Raw genomic sequence first — 12656 nt, forward strand, 5'->3', positions numbered from 1 at the left:
ACCTCCTCGAGTTCCCTCCATCTTAGCTTCATTTCATTTTTATCTTTTAGCAATTTCTAATGCATTTTTATATAAATTTCTTAAAATTTCAAATCTATCCTTTCTATATACTTCACTTAGATTTTAAATCCTCAGCTTCTATACAATTCTAAATCTATTCTTGATATACAATTTATAGCATATTTTTTCAAATAAATTTTAAAGTCTTTCCACTCTTCTTCTGTCGCTTCTTCTCCCCGGTCGCGGATTCTCCTGGTCATCTCAGCCAGTTCCATATACTTCCATCATTTTCATTTGCCAATCGTCCACTGTTGGTAATTCATGGGTCTTCCAGTTCTTGGCTAATAGTACTCTTGCCGCCGTTGTAGCATACATAAAGAAATTAACATTTCTCTTAGGAATCTCTTTCCCGACTATACCCAATAGAAAGGATTCTGGTTTCTTAATAAATGTGTTTTTCAACACTCTCTTTAATTCATTATAAATCTTCTCCCAGAAATCCCTTACTAGTGGGCAAGTCCACCACATATGATAAAATGAGCCTTCCTCTTTCTTACATTTCCAACATTTATTATCCTGGTTATGAGAAATCTTAGTGGTGTAAGATACCATCTATACATCATTTTCATTATGTTTTCTCTTAAAAGATTACACGCAGTAAATTTTAGCAAAGGACCCGCTTCCTGCGTCCCATCCCCTCCAGGGTCTCTCTCGCTTAAATTGATGTCTTCCCTCGGCGCTACGCTGCCACCATTCTGCCCGAATCCGTTATAGCAGGGACATCTAACTCCCAATGGACTGCGATCTACTCGCAGTATTAAAAAACCAGCAGGGATCTACCCATTGTTGTAAAAAAAAACCTAGGAGTGATCTACCTAAACATTAGGAAGCACTTCCTGACAGTAAGAGCTGTTCGACAGTGGAATTTGCTGCCAAGGAGTGTGGTGGAGTCTCCTTCTTTGGAGGTCTTTAAGCAGAGGCTTGACAGGCATATGTCAAGAATGCTTTGATGGTGTTTCCTGCTTGGCAGGGGGTTGGACTGGATGGCCCTTGTGGTCTCTTCCAACTCTAGGATTCTATGACTTGTGCATATATAAAAAATGAGCCGATTATAAATCTTAGAAGTAAGTCTATTTAGTATGGAGATAAGGCGGGCTTCCTCAACCTTGGACCTCCCGATGTTTTTGGCCTACAACTTCCATGATCCCTAGTTAGCCGGACCAGTGGTCAGGGACGATGGGAATTGTAGTCTCAAAACATCTGGAGAGGATTAGGTAAACAGGGTGATTTAGAAATGCAGAGATAAAAGTGATTGCATATGGAAGTCAGGGAGGCGAACGGGAGGAAGTCAAAGCTCCCTTTGAGCAAAGATATATGGGACGAAGAAATTTTATTCGGTTGCCTTGCCAGTTTTTGTTGCGCGAGACAATGGTATCCGTGTATATCGGGCACCCCCAACCTTCGGCCCTCCCGATGTTTTGGACTACAATTCCCATCTTCCCCGACCACTGGTCCTGTTAGCTAGGGAGGTCTTTAAAAGCAGAGGCTTGACAGCCATATGTCAAGAATGCTTTGATGGTGTTTCCTGTTTGGCAGGGGGTTGGACTGGATGGCCCTTGGGGTCTCTTCCAACTCTATGATTCTATGATTCTACCCAAAGTTTTTGAGCTTTTTTTGGGAAGCAAAAGTTGTTGAGCTTTTTGAGGAAGCCAAAGTTGGGGAGCTTTTGGGAGAAAGGCAAAGTTGTGGTTTTGGTTTTTTGCTTTTTTTTGCTTTTTTTTTAAAGGAGATCACTGGGGGGCCAGAGATCTACCAGGATCACCCCGTGATCTACCAGTAGATCACAATCTACCTGTTGGACACGCCTGCTATACTGCATACTCCCCCCCCCCAGAACGTTTGAATTGGTTCTGAATAGAGTTGAAAAAGCTGCTTTTGTACTAAGATAGTGTTAGGACACCAGAAATGTAATATGGATGATTGGCTTCCCAAATTGACCAGACGAAATCTCAGGCAGTTGTACATATTATAAAACAGATTTATTAAAACATTTATTAGAATTGTCAGACAATTGCAATAAATTGTGGCAGTGAGAATGAGTTTCTCATTCTGCCTGACCCATGGGCATACACAGAGTGCTTTTATAACAAAACTTACCCACCCCCATGTAAGTTACAAAGCTTATACAGGATGTGCTCTTGTGGTTTATGCTAGACAGGATGGAACAAAGGAACAAAGTAACAAAGTGTGGTGTAGCTAGAATTTCTTAGAAGTGCTGTGTGTGGTTAGATCTTTGCATTAGATGTGCAAACATGCCGTGCCTGTTTGCTTTCTATCAGAGACAGAGAGATTTAGAATTGAATATACAAAATGGAGTTCCTCTTGCTCTTAGGGCCTGCGTGGCCTGACCAGGATTATTCTGGCCCTGGTCATTGCCACCCTATATTCCCTCCTCTTCAATATGGAGATGAAGAACAGGTGTGTTTCTGCATCTCCATTTGATTGACCCATCACACTACAGTGTTTCCTGGTGTTTCCTGCTTGGCAGGGGGTTGGACTGGATGGCCCTTGTGGTCTCTTCCAACTCTATGATTCTACAGAGGAGCCAGCAGCTTCCCATGCTCCAATGTTAGGCCAAAGGATGGGCAACAGAGAGCAAAGTAAGTGAGGAAGTTTCTGCTGACTTTTCCCAGCTTGTTACTCAGCTTGTCTCAGAAGGGTTACCAGAAGCTTTTTACAGACCAAGGTTCTGCATAGGGCTAAGACAATAAGAAAGAAAATTGATATTACGAGCAGAATCTCTTTTAACTATGACCAACCTGGGAGCCAAGAACTAATCTAACTCCATACACTGGGCAGACCTTCACCGTCTAGGCTAACCTTGTGGTACAAATCAGCCTGCTTCTTAATGTTTTTAACATCACTCTCAACACGTTTACTCTGGTTGTATACAGATGTTAGTTCCCTGATCCGTCCAATATCGGTCACCACGTGTTGAGCCTGATTGATGTACACACAGCAGGAGGAGTTCAGAAGGGCTACCTGGCCAGCTGCATCTAGTCCTGAGAGTCTAGCCAAAACCTCATGCTTTATTGAGAGACTTCAGAACCCTCAGAAGATTGCTGGGCTTCAAAGAAGTATGTAGGGCAGAAGAAGGCTAACTGGAAGCTTGCTCAAATGTTAGGTTTTTGACTTCCAGGGAAATAGTGCAAGGCAGATAGATAACTTCGGGGTGGGGGCTGCCTTTTCTACTGAACAGTTAAAATACCTGACCAAGGCTGTTAAATGTTTCTTAGGGTCACCAGAACTAAGAAGGTGCTAGGAACTAGCAGTCATTAAAGACATTAGTGCATTACTTTCTTAAATCAAATAGCAAAATATTTCACAAACAGACCTACATTTTGTTACCTGGCACATTCAGACCTTCATTTTGAAACTTCTTAACTTAAGGTATACAAGCTAGTGTTTCTAAAACAAATGAATAACGTGCACTACTAAACAGTTTCTTAAAAGTGCTACCACACATACACATGGGGTTGGAAATCTTTCCTAAGGGGGGAAGAATAATTCATTGTTAGGATAGACACCATCATAGATTAAGGCATTCAGTCTGCAGAACTGTCAGTGTAAAGTAACCATGAAAGTTTTTCTTTTCCCGCTTCAGCTTGATGCTATAAACCAGAGTAAAAATGCTTGCTGAATTTAAGCCTTTTGATTAATCTATTTCCATAACTCCTAAGCATTTTCTGTTGAAGTTTTTAGCCTTTGTGTTAGACCTAACTGGAAACACATCTCTGCATTATACAAACATCCAAGCACTATTGCCACTTTCTACTACATTGCATTTCCATTAGAGGCACAACAAAAGCTGAGTTTTAAATCCAGATTTTTCCCAATAGTGATTCACCCACTCCCCTAGAAATCACAATACAGACTTTTGGCAACAAAGGGCTCTTTCTCTCAGGTGGGCCATGAATCTATAATGGCCACACTAGTCTTCAGAGATACTGGGATACTATAGTTGCTGGAAATCTAAAAGCCGAGGGGCTTTGGCCACTGTTTCCAAAACTTTATGTCAGCAGGAAAATACACAGTTCTCTCTCAGCTCAGTACTGGGCTTCAATGCAAACCAGTGGGTCTCAAGAGTTTCCTACACAGTTCTAAAGGCCAGGAAGATATATATATATAACAATTGGAGGTTTGTCCTAGCTGAGCATTTGGCTACAGAAAGAATGGCTATTGTTCCAGTTTGCCAGAGTCAGGAGAGGCTTACATTAGACATCAGTGGGCTACCAGAAGCTACTCCCCTCATTTCCAAAGCCAGAACTGAGGGGTGCACCTGGCCAACTTCTTCCAGTTACATCCCCAACCCAGCTATAGCCTTGTATCACCTAGGGAGTTGCTGGAACCCTTCCCATAATTTTCCATGGTTCAATTTCTGAAACTGTTTTGGGTCTGTTCGCTCAAGTGAGGCAGGTACACTGCCCTTCCTTCCAAATTAAGGATACTGCTTTGGGGGCAGGTAGAATTCTACTGTGGGTCCCACTCAATTGATGCCTCCCATACAAATATACATACATACATACATACATACATACATACATACATACATAAGGGTCTAAGATTTACTGTGCCTTCTTGATGGTTGGCGTTGCATAAGATGGACATTCCTCAACCCGTGCGTCGAGTGACAGCGTCCGGAGTGTCACAGCAGGGGCTACTTCGGTTTCCCATGCGCTGGGCGTCTTTTGCCGGTCAGACGCTGCAAGGGGAAACTGGTGCACCGTGCGCTGGGTACCCACTTCTGATTAGGCACAGCAGGGTGTGGATCCAGGGGGTCATCTCAGGCACTTTCACCGGATGGAATGGATACCTCACCACCTAGGAATGAAGAGGGTCTCATCTCCCTTCCTTCAAGGATTCACTCAGGGACTCACTAGCGTCAGGCTGGAACCATCGTGTCAGGCTCCGCAAGGCTACACGCTGTTCGCTCGAGTGATTTCCTGTAGATAAAAAACAAAGAAGGGGGGGGGGGGAGAGAGAGAGATTGTCCTTGTAGCTGCCGCTGCTGTTTTAGAACTTCTTGCTGGTAAGTCCACCACCAAACTCTCCGAGGTAGTGCGTCCCACGTATTGGACATTGAGGTGTGTCTGGCACACAGAAGTCTTCTCTGGGATGTAGCAGCAGTTAGTTGAGAAGTCATCTCTGGGATATAGCAGCAGTGCCTTACAGCAGTCTTTGCAGAATTTCACAAGGCTTGCAACAGGATTCCACGTCTGGTCCATCTTTCAGGTTCTCCCCGTGGTTTCTCTTTCCTTCCACAGAACTTCATGTATGCGCAGGGTTAAGGAGGGGTCCTTTAAATCCGTATTTGCCTCCCATCCAGCTGCCGACGGCTGAGTTCTGCTAGGATACTGAAGCCTGTTTTTTTTTCAAATTATGCAAAGTCTTGTGGTTTCTAGAAGAAGAAGAAACTTACAGCTGCTTTGTAGCAACGGGCTATTTCCGTGAGACATAATTTTTTTTTAAAGTCAAAGCATTTAGAGCAGTAGTGTTTTTGTAAGCTGAAACGTGGACCTCCAAAGCATAACATCTTTTTCTCCCTACTTTCACAGCAACGGTCTTGGTCACACAATGTCACACAATAGAATGTCCGAAATGGCAACACCAGCCAGGCACAGCCACAGTCTCTAAGTGCAGGTTGCAGGAGAAAACAAGTTGTGCAAATACAAATCATGCAGAATCGCTTGTGTAACCAAATAAGGGGGGTTATGCCACACATCTCTGCCGGAGGTTTGAGAGTTATTGAGATGTTGCAGCCTGTCTTCCTACGTAGTGTTAGATTCAAACAGACAATGCCTTTACACACAAAATCTCAATTCAGTATAACTTCCTTCTACCTTATCCTGAATTCTTTAGTTGACAGACATTCATTTCATTAAAATATGCAGTTCTACAAATTTTCCAACATGTTGCTGTCACAAAAACATATGAAATGGGGTTGCAGGTAGGAGGGTAAAACCCTTTAAACGTAGTTTGCTTTTAGAAGGACTCAAATGTCTCCTTTTTTTTGTAAGTTTCCCCAAAACTACTGTCTGCACAGATTCAACAGGGCTTGGGGAAAAGATTATAATTGTTCAAATAAAATCTATTGTCTCTTGCGTTGTGAACTACTTAAGTACATGATTTTTCTTTTCTTTTCTTTTGAAGCCAGCTGAAGCATATGAAAACATTTTCTGAGCACCGTTACTGGCATTTTGTCAGTTTCCTGTGTGTGTGTGGGGGGGGGGGGGTAGCCTCATTTCTAGTGTGGTGAATAGCATTCTAAAGGTTGCAGAGATGATTTTTCTGAACAAATCCTCCGCTGTCTGTTTGTACAGCCCTTTTAGGCATAAAATCAGTCTGATGCTTCTTTTGGCTTTTTGGGGCTGTTTCAAGGATATTTAAAAACAGAATACTGGGTGCCTATGTTTATAACAAAGTCCAACAGGTAACTCCTAGGTCACCTTGACCACGGCTCAGGGGCGTAGCCAGGATGAAAATCAGGGGGGGGGCAAGGGGCGGGGAGCAAGGGGGGGCCAAGGGGCGGGGGCAGGGCCACATAGGAAGGGACGAGGGGGAGCCAGGATCAGCCCGAAATCGGGCTGCTCCGACTCCCTCCTCCCCCTCCACGATCGGAAGGGACGAGGGGGAGCCAGGATCAGCCAGAAATCGGGCTGCTCCGACTCCCTCCTCCCCCTCCGCGATAGGAAGGGACGAGGGGGAGCCAGGATCAGCCCGAAATCGGGCTGCTCCGACTCCCTCCTCCCCCTCCACGATCGGAAGGGACGAGGGGGAGCCAGGATCAGCCCGAAATCGGGCTGCTCCGACTCCCTCCTCCCCCTCCGCGATAGGAAGGGGCGAGGGGGAGCCAGGATCAGCCCGAAATCGGGCTGCTCCGACTCCCTCCTCCCCCTCCGCGATAGGAAGGGGCGAGGGGGAGCCAGGATCAGCCCGAAATCGGGCTGCTCCGACTCCCTCCTCCCCCTCCGCGATAGGAAGGGGCGAGGGGGAGCCAGGATCAGCCCGAAATCGGGCTGCTCCGACTCCCTCCTCCCCCTCCGCGATAGGAAGGGACGGGGGGAGCCAGGATCAGCCCGAAATCGGGCTGCTCCGACTCCCTCCTCCCCCTCCGCGATCGGAAGGGACGAGGGGGAGCCAGGATCAGCCCGAAATCGGGCTGCTCCGATCCCCTCCTCCCCCTCTGCAATTGCTGGGGCAGGTGGAGGGAAAGCCCCAGAGCCGCGCAAAGCGGTTGCCTGGCTTTCCCTCCGCCCGCCCCACAGCCAGCCGGCTAGAAGGGACGTCTCCCTTCTCCCTTGCTGGCTGTGGGGCGGAGGGAGGGAAAGCCAGCCAAACGCTTTGCGCGGCTCTGGTGCTTTCCCGCCGCCCGCCCCACAGCCAGCCAGGGAGAAGGGAGACGGCACCGGGCGGGCAGTGGGGCAGGCTGGCCAGTGGCCCTGCTTCTAGGGGGGGCAATTGCCCCCTCCTGCCCCCCCTGCCTACGCCCATGCCACGGCTCCTTGCCATGCCTGCCAAGCCAACGAACTCTCTTCTGCTGGGACCCCCTTGTCCCATCTTTCTCCGAACACTCTTCCTTCCTCTTTTACATTGACCGAGACATCTCCGTCCTTTAAGGTCCAGTGGTTCCTTTCCCTAGCAACTGACCTTCACCAGTGACATTTGAACCCCTTCTGGTTCCTCACTGGTCCTTGAGCCATCATTTGTTGCTGTTTAACCACTGCCTTTCTCTTCATCTTCTTTCTCACAATGCCTTTCTTCTCTTTGGGGGAATACTGGTTTGCACCACCTTTTTTCTCTGAACTTGTTGTTGGCAGGACTTGTAAATTAAATTTCTTTTATAGCATTCTGAATTTATCTATCATGAATTCTAGGGAAATCACATTTTTCCCTCCTCTTGACCATACTCCTCCCATTTATGGCCCTGTAAAGTATCCCCTCATTCACAGCACGCACTGCAAACTTTGCCACACATACCATGCATTGGACACTTTACCACACTCTACCTCCCAGTTTTTCCTTGTTTCCTAAGTATCTATTTGTCAGGGGACCTCCTCCCTACTGACTACTAACATACACATTTTCCTCCTCCCTTTGCCTCTTACCCAAAGCGCCTGGTTTTCCCAGTTGACCTCTGATTAACTGAGTACTACCAACACGCTGGAGATGTGATCAGGATCTCCCTTCCCCTCATTAAAGGGGGCCAATTCCCTTCAAGGTACCTTTTCCCTTTCTACTTACCCCAGCCGGCTTTTCCTGTTCTTCCCTTCCAACCTCGGTCCTTTTGCCTCTTCGTCCAGGGCACGGAAACTCAAGGGCCACTTCTGATCCTCCGGAAAAAGTCTGCCGGTGTGCACCAGACCAGAGGCGCCGTTAGGAATCTGCGCCCTGTCCAGTGGGGCAAAAAGGGGACTGCCTCTGGTTCAGGGAAAAGCCCTCATCCGAGTCACGCTTGCACCAGAAATGTTAGGACACCAGAAATGTAATATGGATGATTGGCTTCCCAAATTGACCAGACAAAATCTCAGGCAGTTGTACATATTATAAAACAGATTTATTAAAACATTTATTAGAATTGTCAGACAATTGCAATAAATTGTGGCAGTGAGAATGAGTTTCTCATTCTGCCCGACACATGGGCATACACAGAGTGCTTTTATAACAAAACTTACCCACCCCCACCCCCATGTAAGTTACAAAGCTTATACAGGATGTGCTCTTGTGGTTTATGCTAGACAGGATGGAACAAAGTAACAAAGTGTGGTGTAGCTAGAATTTCTTAGAAGTGCTGTGTGTGGTTAGATCTTTGCATTAGATGTGCAAACATGCTGTGCCTGTTTGCTTTCTATCAGAGACAGAGAGATTTAGAATTGAATATACAAAATGGAGTTCCTCTTGCTCTTAGGGCCTGCGTGGCCTGACCAGGATTATTCTGGCCCTGGTCATTGCCACCCTATATTAGCTACTGCTCAAAGCATTCTTATCTCTCTATTCTGCAGTGAAAGCTTTGTCAGTACTTGCTTGTTTAAGATATACCTTAAGGGATATAAGGGAGCTGGGTATGTTTAGCCTGGAGAAGAGAAGGTTAAGGGGTGATATGATAGCCATGTTCAAATATATAAAAGGATGTCATATAGAGGAGGGAGAAAGGTTGTTTTCTGCTGCTCCAGAGAAGCGGACACGGAGCAATGGATTCAAACTTCAAGAAAGAAGATTCCACCTCAACATTAGGAATAACTTCCTGACAGTAAGAGCTGCTTGGCAGTGGAATTTGCTACCAAGGAGTGTGGTAGAATCTCCTTCTTTGGAGGTCTTTAAGCAGAGGCTTGACAGGCATATGTCAAGAATGCTTTGATGGTGTTTCCTGCTTGGCAGGGGGTTGGACTGGATGGCCCTTGTGGTCTCTTCCAACTCTACGATTCTATGATTCTATGATTCTACCTGGGTGGATAAAGGAGGGACATACACTCAACACATATAAAAGTCTCGCTTTGAGAATCAGGCACAACCTTCAGCTCTTTAGCTGCTTATTGTCCATAAGAGGGATAACTCTGATCTGCCTCTTGCATTTTGTTCAGTCCTAGAAACCCTGTTCTCTAGGCAGGAAGCATAGTTTTCTTTTGTGCACATTGGTCTGCACAATGTGCATTGGTCTTTGTTGTTGTTGTTGAGTCGTTTAGTCATGTCCGACTCTCCATCACCCCATGGACCAGAGCATGCCAGGCACTCCTGTCCTCCACTGCCTCCCGCAGTTTGGTCAAACTCAAGTTTGTAGCTTTGAGAACACTGTCCAACCATCTCGTCCTCCGTCGTCCCCTTCTCCTTGTGCCCTCCATCTTTCCCAGCATTAGGGTCTTTTCCAGGGAGTCCCCTTTCCTCGTGCCCTCCATCTTTCCCAGCATCAGGGTCTTTTCCAGGGGGTCCCCTTCTCCTCGTGCCCTCCATCTTCCTCAACATCAGGTTCTTTTCCAGGGAGTCCCCTTCTCCTAGTGTCCTCCATCTTTCCCAACATCAGGGTCTTTTCCAGGGAGTCTTCTCTTCTCATGAGGTGGCCAAAGAAATGGAGCCTCAGCTTCAGGATCTGTCCTTCCAGTGAGCGCTCAGGGCTGATTTCTTTCAGAATGGATAGGTTTGATCTTCTTGCAGTCCATGGGACTCTCAAGAGTCTCCTCCAGCACCATAATTCAAAAGCATCAATTCTTCGGCGCTCAGCCTTCTTTATGGTCCAGCTCTCACTTCCATACATCACTACTGGGAAAACCATAGCTTTAACTATACGGACCTTTGTCGGCAAGGTGATGTCTCTGCTTTTAAAGATGCTGTCTAGGTTTGTCATTGCTTTTCTCCCAAGAAGCAGGCATCTTTTAATTTCGTGACTGCTGTCACCATCTGCAGTGATCAAGGAGCCCAAGAAAGTAAAATCTCTCACTGCCTCCATTTCTTCCCCTTCTATTTGCCAGGAGGTGATGGGACCAGTGGCCATGATCTTGGATTTTTGATGCTGAGCTTCAGACCATATTTTGCGCTCTCCTCTTTCACCCTCATTAAAAGGTTCTTGAATTCCTCCTCACTTTCTGCCATCAAGGTTGTGTCATCTGCATACCTGAGGTTGTTGATATTTCTTCCGGCAATCTTAATTCCGGCTTGGGATTCATCTAGTCTAGCCTTTCGCATGATGAATTCTGCATATAAATTAAATAAGCAGGGAGACTATATACAACCTTGTCGTACTCCTTTCCCAATTTTGAACCAAGCAGTTGTTCCATATCCAGTTCTAACTGTAGCTTCTTGTCCCACATAGAGATTTCTTGTCCCACATAGGTGATCAGGCACTCCCATTTCTTTAAGAACTTGCCATAGTTTGCTGTGGTCGACACAGTCAAAGGCTTTTGCGTAGTCAATGAAGCAGAAGTAGATGTTTTTCTGGAACTCTCTAGTACATTTCTTATTTCAGTGCCCGCTAGATGATTCAATCCCCTTCATGGATCAATGCCTTGTCGCGGCGAAGGGGCTTGAATAACTCAGAGAAGCTATGAGCTATGCCATGCAGGGCCACCCAAGATGGACAGGTGCGCTGGATTATGGAGAAAGCTAGAGAGTTCCAGAAAAAAGGCTACTTCTGCTTCATTGACTATGCAATGATGTGTCGACCACAGCAAACTATGGCAAGTTCTTAAAGAAATGGGAGTGCCAGGCTAAACATACCCAGCTCCCTTAGCCGTTCCTCATAAGGCATCGTTTCCAGGCCTTTGACCATTTTGGTTGCCCTCTTCTGGACACGTTCCAGCTTGTCAGTATCCTTCTTGAACTGTGATGCCCAGAACTGGACACAGTACTCCAGGTGAGGTCTGACCAGAGCAGAATACAGTGGTACTACGTATTACTTCCCTTGATCTAGATGCTATACTCCTACTGATGCAGCCAAGAATTGCATTGGCTTTTTGAGCTGCTGCATCACACTGTTGACTCATGTCAAGTTTGTGGTCTACCAAGACTCCTAGATCCTTTTCACATGTACTGCTCTCAAGCCACATGTCTCCCATCCTGTATTTGTGCCTTTCTCTTTTTTTTTCACCTGTGTAGTACTTTACATTTCTCCCTGTTAAAATTCATCTTGTTTGCTTTGGCCCAGTTGTCTAATCTGTTATGTTCATTTTGAAGTGTGATCCTGTCCTCTGTGGTTTCTATCTTTATGTACATGTTTGCCTTCTCCATTTATGAACATGGAAGTTATATCTTGCAGACCTTCAGTTATTAGAACACTCTGAAGGAAGTAGGCGATACCATGTTTGGCGTTGAGGAGGAGCCTTCTAAAGCGAGCTTCTAGGGTGAAAGTTGTCGCCTTCTTCCAAACATGCTTTCCAGCGAAGCGGTCAAACACCCTCCCCATTTTGTGTTCCTCCATTTCCAACATTTCCAAATAAAGGTTTTGCTCCCTGCGGCTTCTTCCCCGGTGACTAACACCCTGGAAATCTCTTCCGAGGCTCAATGCTTCTACTTCGTTCCCGTTGGGAAAAGTTGGCAAGTCTCTATTTTTTATTCCGCCTGCCAGGAACTGATAGACACCCGGCAAAATGGGTTCTATTTCCTATTGGGCAGCGGCCAAAGACACATCGCAGGCTCAGGATTCTCTCCCAGCCAATGCGAAGCTTTTCTGACAGTGAGCTTCCATGGTTTTACTAGCACTCCTTGCCACTAGAATCATAGAATCATAGAATTCTAGAGTTGGAAGAGACCCCAAGTTCCATCCAGTCCAACCCCCTGCCCTTTAAATGAATGCTTTCATTTTCAGATAATACAGAGCATGGTGAAAATGTAATAAATAGAATCTTAGAATCATAGAATCAAGAAAGAAGATTCCACCTAAACATAGGAAGAACTTCCTGACAGTAAGAGCTGTTCGGCAGTGGAATTTGCTGCCAAGGAGTGGAGTGAGTCTCCTTCTTTGGAGGTCTTTAAGCAGAGGCTTGACAGGCATATGTCAAGAATGCTTTGATGGTGTTTCCTACTTGGCAGCGGGTTGGACTGGATGGCCCTTGTGGTCTCTTCCAACTCTATGATTCTATGATTCTATGGTTCCGGCCCTCCCATTTGCA

The sequence above is a fragment of the Zootoca vivipara genome, chromosome Z2 (genome assembly GCF_965207765.1).
Source record: "Zootoca vivipara chromosome Z2, rZooViv2.hap1.1, whole genome shotgun sequence".
NCBI lineage: Eukaryota > Metazoa > Chordata > Lepidosauria > Squamata > Lacertidae > Zootoca > Zootoca vivipara.